The sequence below is a fragment of the Mastomys coucha genome, unplaced genomic scaffold (genome assembly GCF_008632895.1).
Source record: "Mastomys coucha isolate ucsf_1 unplaced genomic scaffold, UCSF_Mcou_1 pScaffold5, whole genome shotgun sequence".
NCBI classification, from domain to species: Eukaryota; Metazoa; Chordata; class Mammalia; order Rodentia; family Muridae; genus Mastomys; species Mastomys coucha.
In genome coordinates this window covers 88,369,848-88,378,415 of record NW_022196911.1, presented here as the reverse complement: position 1 = coordinate 88,378,415, position 8,568 = coordinate 88,369,848, and positions in this window count along the sequence as shown.

The window sequence follows — 8,568 nt, the reverse complement described above, 5'->3', positions numbered from 1 at the left end:
AAAAAAAAAAAGAAAAACCAAAAAATCAAAAATAAATAAATAAATAAATAAATAAATAAATAAATAAATAAAAAAGAGTAAGCACAATGAGCTCCTCCCTGTGTCTCTAACAGGCAATCCATATAGTTCTTTATACTTAATAAATAAGAGCCCTTGGACTAAGACTCAGAAATAATAATCCATTATCAATTTTCTCACTATAATAGTGATTTAGTTTCAGCAAAACCCTTTGATTACGTGTGATTTTCATGCATCCTTTAATTGAACTGGGGAGATGATCTTAGTGCTTACAGAACATTGCTTTTTCTAAGTCTATTTCACCAAAAGTGAAAAAAAGATGCAAATCAGCACAATGTTTGAGGCTGTAAGTGATTTGCCAGGGGACGCTGAGATTTTATATGGACTCCAACCATTTACAGGTCTGTGATTTGCACAACTTATTATCACTTTTCCTAGACACTCCTACTTTGCCGATTCAGAATGTGAAGGAACAGAGGTGAGCATGACTAATGCATATGCATATATAATTCTTTGAAAATTTGTTTTCTTTTTATCCATGAGTACAAGTGTTTTGTCTGCATATATGTGGATGTATCATGTCTGTGCTGGGTGGTCACTGAAGTCAGTAAAAGGGCGTTTGATTTACTAGAAATGGAGTTATTGATGTTTTGAACACCCATGAGGATGCTGGAAATTGAACCCAGGTCTTCTAGATGAGTAACATGTGTTCTTTACCACTGAGTCACCTTTGCAGTCTATATATTCAGTTCCTAACCAGGTTTTGATTTTTGTTTTATCTTCTTGTACACTGAAATCAATATGTATTTTATAAGTATTGCATATTGAAAGCACTGCTTTCTTTTAAGGCATCAGTCATGAGCCAAGCCTTTTCTATACCAGAATGCATCAAAACATTTTATTTTCATTGTTCATTACCAACTTAAAGCAGTCATATACTCAAATCAGATAATCATATGGCTTCGGTGGCACTTACATACCTCTCTCAAGCTGTCTTGACCAGTGGAGAGCAACAAAACCTTCAGGAATCTCTTCCAACTCAAGCTAAACATAGCACAGGATAGGAATTGCATGAAACTCCTCCTCCATGAGAATATACCCACTAACCAACTGTGATGAAGCTTAGTAAAGAAGAGTAAATAATAGAAAAATTCAGTCATAATCTCAGGTTCTTAAACTTCTAGCTCCTGAGGAAGCTGACTGGGGTAATATGGTGGGAATGTAATGGTTCAAAAGTCAACATTATCAAAATTAAAGCTGTTTAATGTAACATATATACGTTAGCCTTGACTTTTTCTGCAGATACATCTCTGGCTAGAGCTGCTCCTTTAAGCCATTGAGAGGAAGCTTCAAGCCAAGCCAAAGTCTCATTTTTTTTTATCTTACCACAATGAGAGAAGCCATCTCATTTAGAACTATCAGAAATAAATCAAGGGAAGTACACGTGGAAAGAGATTATTTATACATTATCTATGTCCCCTTAGATGTTGCTGCAGGCAGTGAAAGGGGAAACAGATTCATTTTTAGGGTATCAGAGATTTTCAAAAGATACTGTCTACATTAGTAATTGGTTCTTTATACCCATACCATGATGGAAACACTGGTACTTTTCATCATCAAGTGCCCATCACATCCATGGCCTATCTAGATTCTCAAATACTCTGCTGCATATCACAGCTGAGAAACAAGTGCAAGAAAACATACCTGTTTTCTTTAGATTATATTATATATTTATCAATCCAAGGGCAATGTCACAGATGCCCAGTATCTAGGAGGTTTTCATTTTTTCCTCTCCCTACTCTTCTTCAAATTCATGGCCTCTTTTTTGATCAACTGTTATTGCAGGGATATATGTACTTATATATTTATATTCCCAAGTACAACTAGTTGAGTCCATATGATGTTACTTGTATGTTTGTTTTCAGGGCTTAGCACTTGGCATTGGACAAATGTTGGTGTGCATTTCCATTAGAAGAGCCACATCTCCTATTTCCAGCTTTACTCCTTTGCCTCTTGTTCTTTCTGGAGGATTAGGAACTAATGGGCTTTAACCCCTCGTGCAGTTTGACGTATTTGTTTTTGTCCTCCTTGTTCAGCTCATGTTTGGGTGGTCATGTTGGTGAGACTTTACAGGTATTACTTGTGAGGTTGCTAAGAGACACAATTCACAGCAGTCTGATAACATGGCTCTTGGAATCTTTAGACACCCTCTTTTACAATGTTCTCTTAGCCTTAGGTGTGGGAGTGATTTTTTTTTTTTTTTAGATAAAGACTTTGAGACCTGGCTCTATAGCCATGCATCGTCATTGGTTGTAGCTTTCTGTAGTGGTCTCTGTCTGTGGCAAAGAGAAATACCCTTGATAAATGATGAAGACTACAATCATTTGTGGGCATAAGGATGAACATTTAAGGATGGTTAGGAATTTTGCCAGCTTAGTAAATTAGTGGTTGTAGATTCACAAATCTTAACCATGATTTCAATGGGTTTCCAGTACCAGGAATGTTCTCTCTCTTATTGAGTGGGTCTTCAGTCCAATTTGAAAGCTGTTGGATCCCACCATGTATGTGTGCCACTACTACATATATAGGGTTATTGTGCTATCCTGGTCCTTGGTGTAGTTCACGGGAATCAATGCTACATGCGGCTGTAGGTTGCCTCTCTCTTTTGGAAGCTTAGATGGTACCTTCTGTTGTCATGACAGCTAGTACTCAGGAAGGAAATATTCAGATCAGTTCCAGCTCAGGAGCCTCTGGGCCTTGTTACTGAAGTTCATGATATCTGCAGCTATAGGGACTTACCTTCACTTCAAGGAATAAACAAGGACATTAACAGGCTGCATGTTTCAGGAGTCCCTTAGACAACCCTGGCTTATAACTCAAAAGAGAGGATTTTGCTTCCGTGTTTTTTTTAAATTAGATATTTTCTTTATTTACATGTCATATGATATGTCCTTTCCCAGTTTCCCCTCCAAAAAAAATAAATAAATAAAAAATAAATAAAATTTAAAAAAACCCTGTTCCCTCCCCACTCCCCCTGCTCACCAACCCATCCTCTCCTGCTTCCTGGCCCTGGCATTTCCCTACATTGGGGCATAGAGCCTTCACAGTGCCAAGGGCCTCTCCTCCCATTCATGACCAACTTGGCCATACTCTGCTATACATATGCTGCTGGAGCCATGAGTTCTACCATGTGTACTCTTTGGTTGGAGTTTTAGTCCCTGGGAGCTCTGAGGGTACTAGTTAGTTCATATTGTTGTTTGTCCTAAGGGGCTGCAAACCCTTTAGCTCCTTGGGTCTTTTCTCTAGCTCCTTCATTGGGGACCCTGTACTCAGCCCAATGGATGGCTGTGAGCCTCTACTGTATTAGTCAGGTAATGTCAGAGCCTCTCAGGAGAGAGCTATATGATAGTCCTGTCAGCCAGCACTTACTGGCATCCACAATAGTGTCTGGATTTGATGATTGAATATGAGAAGGATTCCCAGGTGGAGCAGTCTCTGGATTGTCCTTCTTTCAGCCTTTGCTCCATACTTTGTCTCTGCAACTCCTTCCAGGGGTATTTTGTTCCCCCTTTTAAAAAGGAATGAAATATCCACATTTTGGTCTTCCTTCTTGAGTTTCTTGTGGTTTGTGGATTGTACTTTGTATATTCCAATCTACTGGGCTAATATCCACTTATCAGAGAGTGCATACCATATGTGTTCCTTTGTGATTGGGTTACCTCACTCAGGATGATATTCTCCAGATCCATCCATTTCCCTAAAACTTTCATATATTCATTGTTTTTAATAGTTGAGTAGTACTCCATTGTGTAGATGTACCACATTTTTTGTATCCATTCCTCTGTTGAGGGGCATCTAGGATGTTTTCAGTTTCTGGCTATTATAAATACGGCTGCTATGAACATCGTGGAACATGTGTCCTTATTACATGTTGGAGCATCTTCGGGATATATGCCCAGGACTATGTGGTGTTTTGACGGTGGCCTTTGGCTCTTGTGGGGAGCACGATTATCCCAGATGACAACATAGCCAACCAAAAGTTGGCATTGAAATCAGAATGAGCTACACTTGTATAGAGTGGAGTCTATCTAGTCATAATCTTTCATTCATCTTTCAAATATATCATAGTGATGAGGCTGATATATTAGAATTGGCATCTACATCATTCATCTAATGCTCAAGAATCATACAATACATAGGACTAGGAGTGGGGGGAGGTGGTATATGACATAGCTAAGTGTTTTCCTCTGCTCATATCTTGAATATATTATATTTGTCCTAGCCTTTCATTTAACAAGGGTAAGCATGGAACTGGAGTCTTCATGGTTGTCCTATGATTGACAGCTATACTTGCACATTTTTCTTCATCAGGTTGTGGCATAGCTGTGTGTGAGTCTATGAGCCACAAGCAGAGAAATTTCATAGAGACTTCCACCAGGGAGGAATGTAGTTGATGGGACGTTTCCATATGTTCTTCATTACTGAGGTGGCTCTTTAATTGTTTCCAAAATCAATTTTCAATTAGTGGTGGCTTGGCATTTCATATGAGCTGTTAAAATTGTGAACAATAGTATAAAACAGAATAAAGCTTGTGACTTGGAAATTGCTTTTGCCTAGTTTAAAAGCGCAGAGACAGTGAAAATTTAGACAGAGACACTGTGACTCTTTCCAAGTTACAGTGCTCTGAAGACAGAAGAAACTGTGACAGAAACACTTATAGGGAGTACATAGATGTTAGCTGGCAGTCCTCTAGTCCCCCAATTTTTCTAATATTCATTGTCTTCTTGGCCTTGACATTTAAATGAACAGCATACAGAGCCTTTTATTTTAACCTTTACAATATTGAAGAAAAGGAAGGAGCATTTAAAAATGGACATTAAACTAAAGAGTTCTAATTTATAAACTATAATATGATAGGTTTCTCTTTTGAAATTCCTGTTTCCACACTAAGTTCTGTATCAAACAATACATATCCGAGAACATGTCTCCGAAGCAAGATTAGACATCCTGCCTTTCAAAGGACTGCCCTTGTTCATATATGCACGCACCAGGCTCTTTTCAGTCTTAGTAGCCCTGTAAGCCTCTGAACAGTGTTGTGGTTTGTATGAAAGATAAAAATCAACAGAGATCCTTCAGGCCAGTTAGAGCACAGAGATTTTGAGGAGGTTCTTTATAAACAGTTACCGGAGCCAAGATCAGGAAAAATTTTCTTCACTGCTGTTTCAATCATTAGCAGACAGGTTTACCTCCAACTGGATCAGGTTCACTCCTAACTGGCTGATGAAAAGTACAAAGGATTTTAATGGATTGATTTTAGGATTTGTATCTGTATTAATTACCATGTATTTAATGTATAGATACTACTCTAATACATATACTATATCTCTAATGCATAAGCTCTGTAGCAGTTTCTTACATTTGATTTTTACATGTTCTTTCTTGTCACTTTTCCATTTATTCAAATGGACAAAACTCTGAGTGGAATGAGTCCCAGTCCATCTCAAATGAGACTTGGAGCCCACAACTTGAGTGCTTACGTAAGTTCTCCCTTATATTACCAAGTGTGCACAGTCAATGTCTGGTGTAGCCACAACACATCAGCATGAATGAGTAAATGTGTAAATGAATGAAAATGACCTTCTGTAGCTTAGCATGGGCTAGAATTCACTATGCAGCCCAGGCTGTCATCAAACTCACAGCAATCCTCCTGTTTCACTTTCGTGAGGACTGAAGTTACATGCTTAAAACACCATGACTGGGATAAAAGTGATGGGATTCAGATGCCTGCCCTTCTCTGAGCTGTATCCAGCATATATCAAGAGAAATCATTCCCACCATAGGGGTGCTCACTAACATGAGACTCCCACCATAGGGGTGCTCACTAACATGAGACTCCCACCATAGGGGTGCTCACTAACATGAGACTCCCACCATAGTGGTGCTCACTAACATGATGAGACTCTGTACTTCAGGTTTGGGGACGGGTTGACTCTCATGTTGGTGCACACGCAATAGAAAGTTGAAAACTATGAATGTTTTAATAAGACGTATATAGTAATATATAGTAAGCTGATACAACCATCAAGTGTGACCAGGAGGTTTATTCTATGACAAATAGTGCTAGTCATTTAGCACAAAGTGGACAATGGAAGGAGTCATAAGAAGCTAATCTGTATTTTGCTGGAATTTTGTATGAATCTATTCCTTTGGTAACACACATACACACAGGAGTTTCTTTTTTGTATTATAGCCTTTTATAGTACTTTTAATCTCTGTCTTTGTCTCTCTGTCTGTCTGTCTGTCTGTCTGTCTGTCTGTCTCTCTCTCTCTCTCTCTCTCTCTCTCTCTCTCTCTCTCTCTGTGTGTGTGTGTGTGTGTGTGTGTGTGTGTGTGTGTGTGTAAACAAGAGGAGGATATTAGGCTTCTTTGTATATCACTTGCCAATTTATATCTTTGAGAAAGAATGTCCCACTGAACCTGGAGAGCTGGACGGATGGCCCGGAAGTTCCATCAGTGTCTTGATTTTCAACACTATCAAGTATACAGGGAGTGGGCGTGACCATGCACAGCTTCTTGTATTGGAGCTAGGGATGAGAATTAGGTCCTCATGCTTCACGGCAAACACTGATCCACTGAGTCATACCTCCAGACCTACTCAATATATTTCTAAAATCTTTCTTCACATCTTTAAAAAGATATGAAGAATAGCATTTAAGCAAAGAGCCACTGATTTAAATAAGAGAACATCACCACCGAGGAAACATCAGGGAAAGGGTTTGCCTGGGGCAATGCCATTTTTCTGCCATTCTCAAATTTGTTTAGCAAACATATTTAGAAATGTCTAAACTACTGATGTGATGGCTAATTGAGAAAAGTCTCAGGAGATCTATTAAACTGTAAAGTTTAAAAAAAGAAAGAATAATGGCCTATTTTAATGATATCAACAACAAACGGCTTTAAAGTCATGAGATGTTCTCCTTATGTTGCGGTAGGAAACAGTCTCATGAATTCTCTCTCTCTTCCTCCCTCCTTCTCTCTCTCCTTCCCCTCCTCTCTCTCTTACACACACACACCACACGTGCACATGCGTGCACACACACACACACCAAAGCAGAAGTTTAGCATGATTCTGAACCCCAGCAACCTGCTGTGCCTTTAGTAAAAATAATGCACACTATAAAGCAGTTTTCGGCTTACTGAAAGCTGTCATATGCTCCTAACTTCCACCATATAACGTAGTAGAAATAATGGCACACTTAAAACTTTAGTATTGATTTTTTGACAAAATAATGTAAATTCATGACCAGCATGCTCACATCTTTTCATGAGAAAACTGGAGTTCAAGTTCTGAGGAGTTTCCTGGCACAGTTGCTCTTCTGCACAGCCAGCACTCAGGCAGCCAGACATGCTAATCACACACATCCGTTTTATGCTTTTAATCCTCTGCTATGCAAACTCTGACAGTGGGAAGTTCTTCTGAGAAAACATAGTGAGGGCTCAGACTGCTAGGACTCATTGTGGAAGCCTCCCATTGCATGCTTGACTCAGTCCAGAGATCTAACTGGAGAATTCCCCAAGCCAGCCTTTCCGCCCAGCAGAGATTTTCAGAGCTCACATTCTGTGCACTCAGGGATGGCATTTCTCACCATATTTGCTGACTGTTCTAAGGCAAGACACTTAACAAGGAGATAATGCCCCCATGGGTGGAAATCATAAAATGAAATACCCCAAGGCATGTGCATTTTTATTACATTAAATTAAAAACAGACTATCTTCTGTAATCCAGCCAGTAAACAGAGTAAGAGGCCAGAAGAATGTTAAACAAATATTTTCTTTCTAGGAAGGGAACTTTTATAGGTTCTATAATGTTCATAGTATTAATAAATGTTTATTGTATAAATTTGCATAATGCAAAACACAAAACTGTGTGCAACTCATCGAAAACACTAGCTAGAAAGCAACCATATTTTTAATTTATCAAATATTTTCCAATATTTTAAAAAGCTGAAATCAAACTCTGGACTAAGTCTCATAGGATTTTTTTATTTGTTAATGCAAATTAACATTTTTTCCTTTCATTATATGTATTTTAGGCATCATTTTGATTGATGCCTATCAGAATGGTATGTTATTTCTGCTATTTCAACTTGCTATTTTCTACCCACTAGTAATCTGAATTTTTGCCATTATTTCATGAGATTTGTCTTGTACTAAACAGTTTTCTATATAAATTTCAGAAGAGGAAGCATTATTTAAAGGGCTTAAGGAAGATGGTTTGAGATAATTTATAATTCAGATTATTAGATCTTTGAATTACAATGTGTGAGAGTCCTTAACCTATTGCCTCTCTCATGGATCACCAAACATATGTCATTTGGGTAAAAGACACAGTTGAAATATTGTCTTAGACGGGTGGTGGTGGCACACGACTTTAATCCCAGCACTTGGGAGGCAGAGACAGGTGGATTTCTGAGTTTGAAGCCAGCCTGCTCTACAGAGTGAGTTCCAGGACAGTCAGGGATATACAGAGAAACCCTGTCTCGAAAAAAA